Source organism: Camelus ferus, chromosome 32, assembly GCF_009834535.1.
Source record: "Camelus ferus isolate YT-003-E chromosome 32, BCGSAC_Cfer_1.0, whole genome shotgun sequence".
NCBI lineage: Eukaryota > Metazoa > Chordata > Mammalia > Artiodactyla > Camelidae > Camelus > Camelus ferus.
Window position 1 is genome coordinate 642,642 of NC_045727.1, and position 17,404 is coordinate 660,045.

Here is a 17,404-nt window from a genome sequence, read left to right on the forward strand (position 1 = left end):
ACATTGGTCCCAACCACCTTAGAAGTTATAGATACTGGCTACCCTGCTCCCTGTGTCCTGCTGGCTGGTGAACGGGGACAGAAGACTGCCCTTCTCTCCCCTCCATCACGCCCCCTCATTTCTGGGATCTGTAAGGAATAGCTCTTATGACTCTGCTTCCTTTGTGGGGGTGTATGGAAATTGCGTCTTCCGTCAGAACAACCTCTGTGACGGGCTTCCAAAAATGGGAGCTTGGACGCTGAGAGAGCCACTGGCCCCAACCCCCCTGTTGGGTGGCTTTTGCCTCTGCCTTCAGCGGGTCACATTCTGCACATCCCTAGTGCAATGCAGCCTTCTGAGCATAACTCCCATTCCCTTTCTGCCCTCGTTTCCCAGTATTGACCCATTTGCTGATGCAGCATCAGCCACACTGGCCTCCGAACAGTTCCTGAAATTTGCCTGGCACATTCCAGCCTCTGGGCCTTTGCACTGGCTCTGCCTGCTGCCTCTTTCAGGTGAACTGACGCCTTCTCAGCCAGGTCTCTGCTACTGTACTTAAAATTGCACCTCCTAGTTTCCCTGCTCTGTTTTACTTTTTGTCCTTAACACTTACCAATATCCGGGGGAGATGAATAGAATGGGCCTTTGGAGAGCACTTGAAGCAGTGCCTGCGCGTGGGAAAGACTGAATAGGAGCTGGCCAGCGTTCTGTTTTTTGGTTATATGTGGTAGGGGGAGAGGGGAAAGGTACATAGACTCCATCTTTCAGGAAGCATCAGTCCTATCATTACTGTCCATTAAAAGCAGAAACCTCTAAGAGTTGCTTTGAGTTGCACTTGACTTGTTAACAAAATGATAGGTTCTGTCAAGCTCCAAGCTGACAGCTATTAACTTTGATTTTGCCGTTGTCTTTTCTATTTTGGAGGCAGCATATGCTCTGTTTGGACATTGTCACCAGCCCTTAGAACTGTCAGACTCTGAGTGCTATGCCCACAGGGCCAGCAGCCTCAATGCCCCGCGGGGCTGGTGTTCAGAGCATGCCGCCTGCACCAGCGCCTCCCCCGCCAGACTCCCAGCCTTCTCCGCCTCTGCCAGCAAACTTCTTATTGCGGGGACTTTACACCTGCTGAGCCCTCCTCCCAGGATGCTTTTCCTGCCCCTCTTCACAAGGGCATTACCAGGCATCTCTCAAGTTTCAGCTTCAGCATCATTTCCTTGGGGGAGCCTTCCCTCATCCCCCAGGGCTAGGTCAGGTCTCTTGTTACAGGCGCCCATAGCACAAGCGCCTCTTGTTTGGATGGCTAATCGCAGCTGACACTCATGCCCATGGTCCATTGTTTCGGGACCTCTTCCCCCTACACACCCTGTGAGGTCCACCAGGGCAGTGACTTATCAGTTTTTGTTGACAACTGTTTCTCCAGCACTCTACCGTGCCGGTTCCACAGTGCTGACTGGCAGGCGCTCAGTAAATATTTGCGGAATGCATGAATAAGTGGCCCACACTCAGTATGTGATAAACAATGGCTTCTTCAAGCAAACAGCACAGACTCTGGCACAGAGGATGTGCATGCGCCATATTTTGGCTTCGGTTTCCATTCCTCACTCTCCTTGTTGTCACACCTTTCCAGCCCCTCCCACTCCCAGCTCCTCCCACTCCTCCAGCTCCTCCCACTCTGTTAGCTCCTCCCACTCTCATAGCTCCTCCCACTAACCCAGCTCCTCCCACTAACCCAGCTCCTCCCACCCTGGGGGCGGGGTTTGCTTTTCTACTCCTTGACTGGCTTTAACCATGTGCCAGGTCTGAGCGTACACGTTGCTTGATTTTGCTTGCTCTTTTGCTACTCCCACATTCCCACGAGGAGAGCATCTGAGCCCCTGCTGGTTCCAGACGGAGGATGAGAGAGATGAGCCGCCGAGCTGCTCCATCAGCGGACCTGCAGCGGCTCGAGCCTGTCCAGGTCTCTCCTGGGGCGGCCGTCCTATGAGCCAGCCTAGAGCAGAGGGTTCCATCCACGCTGCAGATGCTCCAGCCAAATCAATGCTTCTCGTATTATGCACTGAGCTTCTGTGATTGTTTGCTGTGCAGCTTATAGTAGGTGATCAATAAAGATTTGTTGAATATTTGAACATACCGCCGCCAGCAATGAAAGGCATCTGGTTAAAGCACCCAGCATGCGGGTAGTAGATGCAAAACACGCGGAGTTCCCTTCTCCCCACGCCTTCCTCCCTCAACACTAGTAAGTCACGCAGGGCCACATTTGGAACATCTTGGCAACCTTTACACTGTTCACACTTGACTATTATGGCAGGGGACCCGATTCCACCAGCTACCCCAGAGCTGCCCTCATTCAAACAGGACCCATCTATCTTTCTCGAATTCTGATTCAGCAAAGGCTCTTGTCCCCGTGGTGAAGAAGCCCAAGTCTGGCCAGAAGTCTCTCCACAGTCCCAGCCGGGGGTGACTGCCCTTCTCTCTGTAAAAACCTGGAATCTCTTATCCAACCCAGCTCTTGCTATTCACTATAAATAATCAAATTAAGATTTTCTCCCTCTTCCCCTCCCTCTTCTTTCACACACAAAAGCAATAATTATTTCAATGCAACATTCCGTCACCAGTCCTTTCAGAAGGAGACACAATTAGTGCTGTCTGGGGACCCAATATTTCATGTTTGTACACAGTGATTATTTTGGCAAAGAGGGTGGTGAATTAAACCTGGAACCATGTATGTCTTTGAGATAACTCTGCTTGCACTCTGCAACCCAGAAATGAGACTTCCAACAGCAGGCGGCCCTTGGAGTCCCTTCCCTCCCCCCATGTGCTCTGTGCCTGTGGTGTCCACTGGTAACCCCTGAGTGAGGTCACCGGGGCATCGCTCCTGAGGTCAGAGTCCCGGGTCAAGCGAGTGGACTGTGAATTTAATAAGACACGGTTGGCTTCCGGCGAGCAGGGCCCTGGGGCAGGTCCCAGGAGCCAGGGCCTGCTGTTCCTGGCCGTTCCTGGCCATTAGCTCTCAAACCAGATTTTCCACAGGCTTCAGAAGGATTTCTGGCTGCTGGGGGACAGCCTGGGTCTGCATCAGTGTACTTAAACAAGCCAGGATGGACCTGCTGCAGGTATAGAGGAAACAGGGAGGCAGGGTGACAGGGGCTGTGGGTCTGAGTCCCCATGTGGCCCCACAGTGTCCCTGCTCCAGCATAATCTTGGCCAAGGCAGGGCACATCTCTGCACCTCGGACCCCGTTCCTCTGAAACAAGAGATTTCAACAACTGCTCCTCCAGGCTGCCGATGCCCATGGGCTCATGTGCAAGTTTCACCCTCTCAGCGAGGCCTTCTCCCATCACCTTATGATTGCAGCGCTTGACTTAGAGCCCAAGAGGGGGATTCGTACAGGAGTGATTTATTGGGGGAGAAGAGAGGGGCAGACGGAGGCGGGATGGAGCACAGGAAAAGCACGGGAAAGGTGAGCGTGTGGTCTCAGCCTGGTCCCAGTCAGGGCTCTGGGGTCTGGCATGTAAATTGCACAAGGACAGTCTCATCTTTAGCCAAGGGGGTCAGGCTTTGTGTGTGTTTTAAATATACAGTGAGGGGTTTTTTTTGCTTTATTTTTTATTGTAAAATATACATGCTATAGACTGAATATTTGTTTCCCCTGCAAGATTTGTATGTTGGAATCATACAATATTCCTCCTTTTGCCTCCAGCTGACTTAGCATAATGTTTTTGAGATTCATCCTCGCTATAGCGTGTGTCAGTATTTCATCCTTTTTTTTTAACCCCACATACACTCTCTCTATATATCTTTTTTAAAATAGGCTTTATTTTTTTAGGTTCACAGCAGCTTCATTACTTTTTACAGCCAAGTGATATTTTATTATAGAGATAAACCACATTTTGTTTATCCATGGATGGACTCCTGGGTTGCTTCCACTTTTTGGCTGTCGTGAATAGTGCTGCCATGAACACAGATGTGTTCACATCCCTGCTTAGGTGGGGGCGGGCTAGACTTTTGTCCCCCCTCCCATGTCGGTCAGTTGTTGGCCATATTGTCACGCTGAGGGAGAACCTCATGGGCAAAGTTAAGAATTTTTAATTAAACATTGTATGGAGGGACAATACACAGGAAGGTGCACAGATCTTCAGTGTGTAGCTAGATGGATTTTGCACATTTCCACCAATGTCATGAGCACCCTGATCAAGATGTGGACAATGTCGATCACCCAGAAGTTTCCCTCGTGCCTGGCAGAGCCCACCCCTCCTCTGCAGGGGTCACAATTACTGGGACCAGAATCTCCATAGATTCTTTCTACCCACTCCCAAACCTCACTGCAATGAAATGACAGCGTGGGAGCTCCTACAGCCACGGCGTCCAGCTTCTTCTGCTCTCCTTTGGCAGCAACAGTCATTCATGTTGTCATGTAAAGCGACCGTTCATTTCTTCTTCATGTCTGTGTGGTTTCCAGTTGTGTGAATGGATGACAATTTCTTTTTCACTCTAGTGCTAACGGACATTTGGGTTGTTTTCAGTTTGGGGCTTTTTCAGAGGAAGCTGCTCTGGATCTCATCTCTGTCTTTTTTTGGGGGGGGAAGGATTACAAGGTTCTTTTTTTTTATTGAAGTACAGTCAGTTACAATGTGTCTGTTTCTGGTGTAAGGCACAATGTCCCATTCATGCACATACATACATATATTCATTTTCATGGTCTTTTTCATTAAAGGTCATTACCAGACATTGAATATAGTTCCCTGTGCTATACAGAAGAAATTTGTGTTTTTTTTAAGCCTATTTTTATATATAGTGACTAACATTTGCAAATCTCAAGTGCCCAAATTTATCCCTTCCCACTCACTTCCCTCCGGTAACCTTAAGATTGTTTACTACGTCTTCAAGTCTGTTTCTGTTTTGTAGATGAGTTCATTAGTGTCCTCTTCTTTCTCTTTTTTTTCAGGTTCTACGTATGCGTGATATTATATGGCATTTTTCTTTCTCTTTCTGGCTTACTTCACATAGAATGATGATCTCTAGGTCCATCCATGTTGCTGCAAATGGCATTATTTTATTCTTTTTTATGGCTAAGTAGTATTGTATTGTATAAATATACCATAACTTCTTTATCCAGTCATCTGTCGATGAACATTTAGGTTGTTTCCATGTCTTGGCTAGTGTAAATAGTGCTGCTATGAACTTTGGGGTGAATGTATATTTTTGAATTAGAGTTCCCTCTGGATATATGCCCAGGAGTGGGATTGCTGGAGCATATGGTAAGTCTATTTTTAGTTTTTTGAGGAATCATCTATGTCTTTTGATGAATGTTTGTGCTCAGTTTTCTTGGGGAAATATCTGGAAGCGGGATTACTGAATCACAGACTAGACATGGACTTAGCTCTAGAAGCTACTGACAGTTTTCCAAAGTAGCTGTACCCATTTTCATTGCCATCTGCAATGTGTGTGGGTTCCAGTTGCTCCATATCTTCATCAGCACTCGGCCTTGACAACCCAAGGTACCTATTTTTGAAAGGGCGTGGCTTCCTAACGTTATTCAGTGTGTATCCGTCAGGGTCCAATCAGGAGGACAGAAACCACATTGGATGTTTCAGTGAAAGGAATTGAACGCAGGGCATTGGTCACACAGGTGATGGAAGAGCTGAGACGCCCGGCGGTCAGTAACAGCAGGATGCCGCTGCCATTGCTGAGCTGAAGGGACAGGTGGAGGAGGTGGTGGCGCCCAAACTAGGAGCTAGGGTCCATCCAGGAGAACCCGAGCCCTGGCTGGGCCGTCTGGCAACAGCTGGAGGCGCAGTAGCGATGCGGTCCCTGCTGGAGAAAACCACCAAAGAAGAAAGAGGTGCTCCCTTCTTCCCACCCTCCCATTGGCTGACCCTCGGTGGGAGCCAGCTGATTGGACGGCACAGCACATAGGGGTTGTAACAAGGGTGGGTGGAGTAAGCAGGCAGTGATGTGCACACACAGCGGAGGAACCGCTGGCTGGGCTGGGCTGTGCTTGCTACGGCATTTACGGATGATTTGAGGGTAACTTTGATTAAATTAATTTGTTTCCCTGCTGGTTCACTGGGGAACCTAATCCACAGGCAAAGATTCTCTGCTAGTATTTAAGGAATGGCTTCTTTTGGGTGCCCCTTCTCAGGCCAAATGTCAGCTGACCCCAGGTCACAATCCCTTCCCAAGCTTCCTTAGAAAACAGCGGGCTGCCCTCTTCCTGCAAGCGGGCCAAAGGGCACTGACTAAGTGTGTGGGCTGAGAGCTGGCCGGCCTGGGTTTCCTGCCTCGTATTTGACAGCTCTGTGACCTTGGCCAAGTTTCTCTACCTCTCTGAACTTCGGTTGTAAATGGGGATAACGGTAATACCATCTCCGGGGCTGTTGTGACGATTCACTGAGTTAGTCTGACTAAAGCAGCTTAGAACAGGCCTGGCACACGGTAAGTACTCAAGAAATGCTTCTGTTTTTCTCTCACCGGCACCTGGGGTTGAAAGGGTGCCCTCCACCCCATTCACAATTGCAGCATGGATAAGCCCGGGCTAGCAGATTTAAGATACGGGCACCTGGTATTAACTAAAGTAACCCTCATGCAATGGACAACTGGCTTGAAACTCTCCCTGCGGAGAAGCGGCAGATGGAGGCTAATTCTAGTAACACGAGTGCAGGTGATCAGGAAGAGAATGGCTCAGTAACACCGGAGGGCATACGCATCATTTACAAGTTAAGAAGTATTCATATCTTGGGGGTAGTCCTCAGATTTTATTTTATTGTTGCAGGGTATAATCAGAAGCGTATGGAACACTGTAGTCTGGCTGACCTTCGGAGGAGAGTGGGGTCACGGAACCCAGCTCTCGTGGGACTGGTTAGATTGTGTTCCCAACTGGTAGCGTGCTGTTGGTGGTAGGTGGGGCAATTTTAGCTGGTACACAGTTCCGCTGTTTCTTTTAATTTGAATAGTTACACATTTACTGTACAATGCACTAGAGAAAAAATAAAATAGCACATATGTCTTTGGGCAATATTGGCCAGAAAAAATTCCTCCAAAGACCTACAGACTCCCAATGGGCCCGGTAATCTTATACATGTTGCTGTGGAGTGATGGCTTCAACTACGGTTGAGCAAATGAATTTCACCAGTTAGAATAAGAAAGTGGCTTTTACAACACAGCCTATGGCTTATGGAGACATTCTGTGTAGGAGAGGTATTAAGACCCACATGGGAGTGACATCTGCCAACTCCAGGTTTGGAGGCTGGGAGAGAGAGGGAGAGAGAATGCTGTATGTATTTGCAGGGAGGAGGAGGATTTAGCAACCTTTTAATTCTGTAAAAAGAGAGATCTGAAGCAAATTTGGCAAAATGTTAATATCTGTTTAATGCGAGTGGTTGAATATATACAATCTGTTTCTGTTATTAACTTACCCTTTCTATGTTTGAAATAGTTTGCAGTTTACAAGATATCGAGAAAGTGGATTTGGAATAGGGATGATGTAATGCCTGCTTGAGTCTAGTTTTCTATTTGAAATATTTTCCCCCAAGGTGGGAAACACTCGAGGTGTTAGAAGGATTTAAATCACATTGTCTGTACACATGAGTCCAAAATATATAAGCATGGTGGTGTCCTTTTATCACTCCAAGTACCACCTCTGTCATCAGTGCTAAGGCCTCAAGAATGCCCTCAAAAAAGGTCACTTTCTTTCAACTAAAACAAGGCCACTTGGAGGCACCCCCAAAGCCTTAGGACCCTGTAACTGTTTGGACACTTTCTTGTCATTATGAGTTAGGAAAGCATTTGACAGGAAACCCCAGTAATGGGAGTTTAAACCAGAAAGAAGTTTACTTCTCAGAAGGAAACAAAATCAGGACGGAGTCATGGCTTACATCTCATGGTCTAAGAAGGCTGCTGCAGCTCCAGTCATCACATCTGAATTCCAGGCAGCAGAAAGGAGAAGGACAGAAGAGGACCATTTCTTCTCTATTTAAGGATCTTTCCCAGACATTGAGCATATCACTTCCACTTACATCTTGGGGGGCCAGTACTGAAACTGAGCAAAGGGTTTGTGCCTGCATTTTATAAAGCCAAACTCTGACAGTAGGAGTTTGCCCCAAAGTAAGGATTTATTGCAGGGTGCCAAGCAAGGGAGTGGGAAACAAGCCTCATATCCACTCCAACTTGGTCTTTGAGTTAGGGGTTTTGTTTATTTGTTTTAAGGGGCAGAACAGGGCAGGTAGGTATCGCTCAGTGATAGAGCACATGCTTAGCATGCACGAGGTCTTGGGTTCAATCCCCAGTACATCCATTAAAAAAAAAAAACTTAAAAAAATAAAGGGGAAGAATAAAAAGGCTGGCATGAATCATCATGTTGTGACATTTCTGTGACATTTCTTAATCCTGGTTTCAGGAGTCAGGATGTCTCTGGTTTATGATTCTCTGGCCAGGTGGTCCATGGCTCAAGGGTCTGTTAGCTCATTTTGCCCTGGAGAAACGACTTGAGTTTGTACATTCATGATGTTATTGACAACAGCAAGTTTAGTCATTGAGTCTGGTTGATTAGTGTTCAGTTAGCACAGGATTGAGGTCAGAGGGGACAAGAAAGGAAACAAAGTTTTGGGTAGAGAGATTAATCATAAACTCAGCGAAGGAACTCAGCTGTAAGGGGACCCAGTATCAGGACTGAGTGGTTTGGCCACACCTAGCTGCAAGGGAGCCTGGAAAATGCCATCTTGACTCCTACCAGCTGTGCACCCAGCTAAAAGTCAGGGTTTCTATTACTGAAGGAAGAAGGGGCCACTAGAGACTGGGGGACAACTGAAGCAGTCTCTGCCACAGTGCTGCAGGGTGGGACGCCCGCCCTCTGAGGAAGGGTCTCAGCCTGTGGCCCTCCAGCCACCTCCTTTCCCTGGGAGCTCAGGCAAGGATCTGGGGGCCATGGCCATGAGGCTTTATCAGAGCAACTCTGCTTTGCCCGTCACCTGGTTCTTGGTTAGGACTGGGGCAGGATTTGGAAGGATTCATAGGGTGAAGAGGACGTGGTATCTGGGGAGGCGGCAGAGTCGGGGTGTAAGGTCACAGGCTCAGCGCCCAGCTGCCAGGTTTCACCTGTGCACCCTCGGAGCTCCTGCCTCATTGTAATGTGGGGCTGAAACTGTGCTGGCGCCAGAAGGTGGTCAAGAGGTTAGAACTGTGCCCAGCACAGTCAGTCCTCACTGAAGACTGAGGGAGGATGTGGAAGCCCCACTGAAGAGGGAAGCAGCTGTCCCCTCAAGATAACCTCAAGTCCACCATTTCAGAGGATTTAACACTTGGGACATCAGTGTTGTCAACTAACTTCTTTCCTTCTTCCTTCCTTCTTGTCTTCCTTCCAACATAATATACACACATATACACTGCATTAAGTATTATAAGTAATCTAGATATGATTTAAATTATACGGGAGAATGTGTGTAGGTTATATGCAAACTACTGTGCCATTTTATTCAAGGGACTTGAGCATCCATGGATTTTGGTATCCACAGGGGGTCCTAGAACCAATACCTGTGGATACTGAGGGACAACTACCCTCATAGATTAAACAGAAAAGAGAGAAAATGAAAAAGTGGAAATGTGAAAAATTTACCCAAAGACAATCAGTAATAGCCTATGGATTTTTTTTCCTTCTAGACTTGTATCTATTCATAATTGCTGATTTTCTTTTTCGCCTGGTTATAATCATACCAAAATACAGTCATATTTGATTTCTTCATTGAGCATTGTAACATAAACCCTGTGCCTTTCCATCACGAACCTGGTCGTGAATGACGGTACAATATTCCAGCTTGTAGCTGTGTCTTAGTTTGGTCGAGTAACTGAGACAGCCCTCCTTGTTCTCTCCATTTTTTTTTTTTCTCTCCTCCCCACCCCATCAGATCCTCATTTGAGCAAGTAGATGTTTCTATGCCTTTTGCCTCAGGGAAGGCGTGTAGCAGAGAGGCCTTTCAAGCCACTTCCTGGCTTTCCTTTCTCAAAAGCCTCATGCTTTGGGAGTCCTGGGGGCAGAGGTCTCCAAAGTGGGGGTGCAGGTGCCCAGGGTGCACAGGGGAGTGAACAGATATGCTGAATGGAGCTCTCCAATACTGGCACCTGTTCTCTGTTCGCATAACCCATTCCAGCTCTTTTCTCTTGTCTTCCCCGACTAGGAGCTGGGAAGCTAAAAATTCACCTTCCCAGACTCCCTGGCTGCAAGTGTGGCTGTGTGCTATACTTCTGGCTAATGAGATGTAAGCAGAAGCCTGCTGGGGGTTTCTGTACAAGCCTTGGCTCTCTGGTCCCAGCACCAGGCCTTCCTTCCTCCTTCTTCCAGCCTGCATTCTGCCACAGAACTGTCTGTGGCCAAGGAGTCTTTAGACTGAACATAAGCCTCCCAATTGTCCACAGTCCCCACCGTGCCCTGTCGTCTCCCCATCACTGAGGCTAGGTCACTCGCCATTCCTCATTAGACTGTCTGTTCCAGGAGAGCAGGGACCAGGTCTCTGCTCTTCACTCCTCTGTTCCCTCGGGGCCTGGAACAGCACTTGACACACAGTAGGCGCTCGGTAACCTTTGTTCGGCGACTTCTCAGGCAAGCGTTCCTGTTCCATCTATGCCCAACTTGATTAACAATTTTGTTACCTGCCGGGTCCGGGGAGGCTTTGATTTTACCAGCCCGTGTTAACCTATAGCTTTTCAATTTGCCAAAATGGAAAGAATGGTAAGATTCCTGGCCTCCAAGTAAGGCTTTCGAGGCCTCAAACCCCCAAAAGGCAGCATAGCACAGCTACTTAGAGCAGGGGCCGACAAACGTATTTTCGTAAAGGTCCTGACAATAAATATTTAGGGGTTTGGGGGCCACACTGTCCCTGTTGCAGCGACTCACTTCACCATTGTAGGACGAAGACAGACGCAGAACATACTTAAGTCAGTGGGCCTGGCTGTGTGCCAGTAAAACTTTATTGACAAAAACAGGCAGTGGGCCGGGTCTGGCTCAAGGGCTGTGGTTGGCTGAGCCCTGATTCAGAGCATGGACTCTAGAATCAGACAGCCTGTGTTCAAGCCGGTTCACTAGGGATATAACTCTGAGCAATTTACTTAATCTTTCTGTGTGTCAGTTTCCTCATCTGTAAAATAAAGAGGGTGTGTCATTCAGGGTCCAGCTGGAGACAGAGTTGCCCTCAGATGGTCCAGCAAAGAGTGTGTGGTGAAGGGTCTCTCCATGGAGGTGGCAGAGTGAAAGGGGCTGACACTTGTTGGGGTGTACCTGCTCCTGGGTCCGAAGGGACAGAGGGAGGAAGCAACATTATAGGAGTCCAGTGAGCATGGGAGCCATACAGGAGGAGACAGGCTTCCAAAGCTGTGGTCCTGCAAAGATGAAGCCATTGCCAGAAGTGGATGAGATGAGAGGGAGCTAGAGGAACAAGTGCCCTCACCTCTTTCTCCCCGCCCACCAGCTTCCTGCCACTGCCTCCCATTGGCTGAGCCTGGCCGGGGCCAGAGGGAGCCTGGGAGATGTCGTTTGTAGGGTCAGCCCCGTGGAGAAAGAATGCTGGGGGCAAAGAGAAAATAAACGGCACAGATGTTGACAATGTTGATAATTAAGAATTTTAAAACACGCACGTCTGATATTTGTAACCCATGTTCATAGCAGCATTATTCATAGTAGTCAAAAGGGAAGCCACTCGACTGTCCATCTACTGACGAATGGATGAGCAAAATGTGGTCCATCCACACAATGGCATATGGTTCAGCCTTACAAAGGAAGGAGATTCTGACACCTGCTATAACATGGATGAATCTTGGGGACATTATGTTGAGTGAAAGAAGCCAGTCACAAAAGGACAGATACTATGATTCCACTTATATGAGGTACCCCAGAGTCAAATTCATAGACAGAAAGTAGAGTGGCCGGTGCTGGGGGAGGGGGAATGAGGAGTTAGTGTTTAGTGGGCTTAGAGTTTCAGTTTTGCAAGATTAAAAAATTCTGGAGATGGGTGGTGGTGATGGCTATACAGTAGGAATGTCCTTAATGCCACGAGAAATGGGGGAAATGGTAAAACAACAACACACACATGTCCAGCACACACAAGGGCCTGGGGAGCATCCTCTCAGGTAGCCCTGTGCGATGGGGACAGAGGAGCAGCACGTGAGCCTCGTTTCGTAGATGAAGAAGCAAAGGCTCGGACAGACTAAGGGAGGTGGCAGCGGAGGAAAGCCTCAGTGTGCCTCAAGCTCCCATCTGTAAAATGGGGATGGGGACAGAACCCGCTTCTGGGAGTGAATTTCTTTCCTGGGCTGCTGCAACCAAGTACCACAAAGTGGCTTAAAGCAACTGAAATCTAATCTCTCACAGTCCTGGAGGCTAGAACTCTGAAATCAAGGTGTCAGCAAGGTCAGTTCCTTCTGGGGTCTCTGGGGAGAATCTGTTCCATGCCCCTCTCTGAGCTTCTGCTGGTGGCAGGCAATCCTGGATGTTCGTTGGCTTGTAGACACACCCCTCCAACTTCTTTCTTTGTTGTCACATAACAGGCTTCCCTCTGTGTCTCTGTGTCCAGATTCCCCTCTTCTTAAAGGACACCAGTCATTGGCTAAGGGCCCACCCTGATCAGTAGGACCTCATCTAAACTTGATCACATCATGTCAACACCCTATTTCCAAATAAGGTCACATTCACAGGTTCCAGGTGGACGTGAATTTCGCAGGGGTGCTCTTCACCCCAGGACATGGGGTTAATGTGAGTTAATCTATGTACCACGCTGAGAACAGCTCTGGGTGCCCACGGAGGTCACGTTCCACAGTAGCACTTGTTACCAGTCACTGTCACACGGGAGAAATATAAATCCCACTCTTGTTTAAGTGGCCGTTTGGGGGGCTTTGTTACATGTGGCCAAATAAAACCCCAACAGGGATGTGAACATCGCTGTGCCTGAGGCTGGCCAGGTCCTGCCCCTTCCCAAGCATCCTCCGCTGTCTCCAGGCCCCTTCCCCACCCTCCCCCATCCCCCTCGGCATTCAGCTGCGTGATCCGCTGAGGAAGGGGCAGGCGAGCAATAAAACAGAGGAAGCCTGCTCCAATTCTGGTTTCCCAACAAGGCGGGCTTAATGAGGCAATTAAGCAGTACTATTTTCTCTTTATCTCCCTCTCCATCTTCCCTAGCGCTGTCAGTGCACAGAGGTAGAGGGCTCTCGAAGAGAAGGGCCTGTCTTTCTCCCTTGGTTGCAAGAACAGGTGAGCACGACTCAGAAAGGGGCAGCAGCTGGGCCAAGGACACACAGCAAGTTGGTGCGACCACCAGATTGGCAAACCTCAGTGTCCCAGGACCCTGGCAGGTGAGGGGAGCAGAAAGGGCCAGGTGGGGACAGTGGAGGCTGGGATACTCGGGGCCTGGCCAGTGAGCACAGTCACTCTAAGGTAGCACTGGAGTGTGCCCATGTGGGAAAAAGCTTCTGATTGTTATGCATCCACCCGGACGTGGCAGTGGTGGTTGGAGCGGGGTCTCTTTTTCTAATTCCCACAGTGCTGGGTCAGTTTGGGTCCTTCAAGAAGATGCCAAGGTGAGATTAGATGTGCAAGAGGGTTATGGGGGGAAACAGGGATGAGGAGGAGGAGGGAGAGGCTGCAGGCTGAGAGGCTGGTCTGGGAGTGAGGGGCCCAAGGAGGGTCAGGTAGGAGGGGGCTCAGCACAGTAAGAAGTTTTTGTCCAGGCTGATGGGAAATCCTGGAGCCAAGGTCCCCCATCGGAGGCATTCCACGTCTTGCCAGAATGGGCCTACCTTCATTTCCCTTCCACGCTGGGTCACTGCGGGGGAGCACCTCTGGGGCACAGGGTGGGTTCACAACACAGCAGCAGGGCCGTCACCCCATCATTCACGTGCCGCGCAGTCGGAGACCCTAGCAGATGACAGTCAAGGCCGTCACAGTGCTGCATCTGCTAGGGGGTGCCCTGATCTACGAAGATGTCGACTGAAAACAAATGCACAGCCTAAAAGTTGAGAGTTATGTTTTATTTGGCGGACTTGCTGAGGACTTCAACCTGGGGGGGGGGCAGCCTCTCAGATCACTCTGAGGGACTGCTCCAAAGAGGGAGGGGAGGAGCCAGGATATACAGAAGTTCTCGCAAAAAAGACCAGGTAGTGGGAACAGCAAAAGGTTACTGTTAATTAAAGAAAACCAGATATCTCAAGGAATTGAGCACTTTTCTGTGTCTGGGAAGATGCAAGAGTCTGGGCTCATTGAAATCATTCCTGTGGTCCGCACCTTGGCGCTCCAGGGCCAGTGTCCTGTGCTTTCCCATCCTAATTCCCCTCAGCAGGCAGCATGGCTGGTGGGGTGGGGGTGTTGGCTGCAGAGGCTGAGGACTTGTCAGCAAGCAGCCTGCTGGTCTCCAGCCTGAGTTCCCTCCGCTGACCATCGTGGAGCGCCGTAGTGGCTGATGGCGTAATGGCCCCAGCATCCTTTGTTTGCTGATATGGGAGGCAACATTTTTCACTCACAAAGACATATTTGAAAACAGCCTGCACGCAGCCTGGGACGTCTTTGATGGCTTATATTTTAGTACAGCCACTCAAGCAAATTTTGCATTCTGGACCCTAATGGATGTGAAATTGTTGCAACACTGAAATAGTTTTTGCTCTGTTGTCTTTGGAGGCTCCTCCACCCCATGGTGTGTTGGCTGCCTCACACCCATGGGGAGTGCAGGGTCTTCTACAGATGTGTCAGCTTCTTATCACTGCTGTGACACATCGCCAAAACTTGGTGGCTTAAAGCAATTGATATTTATTCCCTACGGTTCTGGAGGTCAGAAGTCCAAAATGAGTCTTATGGACTAAAATCATGGTGTCGGAGGAGGCTCCAGGGGAGAATTTGTTCCTTGCCTCTTTTAGTGTCTAGAGGAGACTTGCATTCTAGAGGGCCCACTGACCCTTCCTCCATCTTCAAAACTGGTAACAGCTCCTCTGGAACCGCCCCTCTCCTGCTCTTAGTCCATGTGCCCCGTGTGGATCTGACCATCCTCCTCTCCTCTCTAGCTCAAGGATGAGCAAGGGGCCCAAGCCTAGCCCATCAGAGTGGTTCATGCCCTTGGACGGGCTGGTGAGAGCTTTACCTGGGATTTGAAGTGGCCTCTCTTTCTGCGAGGTGGCTAAGCCAGTAGAATGAAAATCTGGAGCTTCTGATGTTCATCCTGATGGAGAGCAAAATCTAGAGAGAAGAAAACAGACTAAGACAGAGAAAGGCCAATGCCTATTGACTTTTGAGCACCTGGATTCAGCTGTACCTGAAGCTTGACAAGCCCTGAAATTTTCAGATACTGAGATAATAAATTCTCTTTTTGGCTTAAGCCAGCTTGTATTGAGTTTGTAATTCTTGTTACCAGGAGTCTAAGCTGGTACTCCCTTCTCTAATTTTGAACCCCCAGCCAGATACCATAGAATCAACACACCATTTTGTGTGTAGGCACCAAGCTCAGTTGGCCTTGCTTCTTTTTCTTCCTCTCCCTTCTCTCCCCCTGCCAGTGATGCTATTGGGTGATACATCCTAATGTATATTTAACAGTGGCTCAAAATCGAATTAATTTAGATTGGTTAATAAACTGTAACATCCGTTTCTAAATCAAGCTACATTTTCCTCTTGAGCAACTAAATTCATGCCTGTTGGTTTAATTTGTTGCTATTGTAATCCTTTAACGCTGATGAAATTATGGAAAGGTTTCTAGTGAAATTATCCAGATTTGATTAGGGTTGAACATATTAATATTTTTTCCTTCCCAGTGGTCATTGGAGAGAGATGGGCTGGGCTGAGCTGAGCTGAGAGTGCGCGGGCTCCCCAGGCAGTGGAGTGTGAGCTCAGAAAGCAGACTCGCTCTCTCCCTTTCCAGACCGCCCTTCTTTGGGTGTGCATTTATTGTGCACCGACTGTATGCCCAGCCCTGGCCATTAACATTCTCAGTGGAGAGTCTGCAAGCAGCGGGTTCCGGGCTTTTATGCGACAGCTGTTGTAAAGGATTTCGGGACACCGAGGGTCCCCACAGCTCGGCCTCCCTAACAGCCCCACCTCCCGGGGTGACGGAGCCTCTGCGGTCTTGTTCACCGTGAACCCGGGGATGGCCGGAAGCAGAGGCTCACATGCAAATCAATTTGACCTTGAGCGTGACCCGGAAGAACTTCCCGCAGACCCACGGCGCCTCTGCAGGACCCCGCGGCGAGCTGGGACAAGCAGGTTGAGGCCTGAGGAGGGGAAAGGTGAAGTTCGAGCCGGACCCAGACGCAGCGGGGAGGAGTGAGACCCAGGCAGGTGGGTCTCCATGTGCTCCCTCTGCCCTCCCCGCCCGCTAACTCCGTTTGTTCTGGGACGTGCCAGGCAGGCCTCGCCCCAACCAGCGCATACTCACAGAGAAATCGGGAGCGTGACCAGGTCCCTCCTTCAGAAAGAGCGGGTCGGGGCAGGGCCTGGGTGGACGATGTCAGGCCCAGAGACTGTTCCCCCAGGCCAGGTTTCCAGCCAGTCCGTGGGGAGGGGGTCTCCAGGGCAGCCTGATTCACCCTCCACTCCCTGGCATTCTGGTTGGTGATTCCTGAGCTTGAAACAGAATTCTCTAGAAGGGTTTCCCCTTTTTTCCACTCCGGTGAGAGATGTACCAACCGCCCTTTGTTTTGGCGAAGTGTCTGTGCCGAGCCGGCCGCCTTTCAGATCCCTAGCTGGACAGATGCAAGTCCCGCGGCTGAGGCTTTGCCGATGCTGTTCCTTCCACCGGGCCTGCCCTTTCCCTGCTTCCTGCCCGCTCCCCCTCACCCCAAGAGCTCAGCCTTCAGGCCTCAGCTGAAGTGTCTCTTCTTCGGCAGCACTTCCTCTTTCTCCTCGGAGTACACGCTCCCACATCTCACTGCTTCCCTTTTATAGAACTGATCGCAAATAGTAAATCCAGAATTGTGAAATTATTTCCTCATAACCAGCTCCCCCTCGGTCTCCCCGCCCCAGCCCAGGCTGCAAAGTCAATGAGAGCGGAAGTCTCATGTTTCTGACCCAGAGATTGCCCACTGGTGGTCCACAAATGGATTTAGTCCTCCTTGCATAGAGTTTTATCATTTTTAACAAGTTAATTGGCATTGTTTTAAAGAGATTTCACATTAAAAATCTGGATCTGTTGCTTTTGTTAAAAAAAAAAATCAGAAGATTTGGTAACCTTGGGCCCTACATTGTTCCACAATGACAGTTGGCTGGAATTCACCTTTAAATAGGGCAGGTGCTCTCTTGGTTCACTCCATTCCACTCCCCACCAGTCCCTATTGCCCCACACCCGAGCTAGTTCACTTGTTTACATTACTTGTCTGATCTCTGTAGGTTTGGGGTTTTAACCCCTTGTCTAGTCCTTTGTGTCCCTGGCCCCTGACTGTGCCTAGTGCATAATAGACCTTTTATGTTCAT

At 49.3% G+C, this 17,404-nt stretch overlaps 1 long non-coding RNA gene across 3 annotated transcripts; it reads right to left on the minus strand.

The window, feature by feature from the left end:
* Nucleotides 1–10,918: 10,918 nt before the first annotated feature.
* LOC116660919 lies at nt 10,919–17,043 on the minus strand. 3 transcript variants are annotated; one of them, XR_004316574.1, is made up of 6 exons: nt 16,371–17,043; nt 16,105–16,206; nt 15,087–15,181; nt 14,240–14,445; nt 13,756–13,873; nt 10,919–12,798 (listed from the first exon to the last, which is right to left on the minus strand). It is a non-coding gene; the product is annotated as an uncharacterized LOC116660919 (long non-coding RNA). The 3 variants fall into 3 exon arrangements; XR_004316573.1 differs by having other exon boundaries at nt 10,919–13,873; nt 16,371–17,041; XR_004316575.1 differs by lacking the exon at nt 14,240–14,445 and having other exon boundaries at nt 10,919–13,873; nt 16,371–17,042.
* Nucleotides 17,044–17,404: the final 361 nt, after the last annotated feature.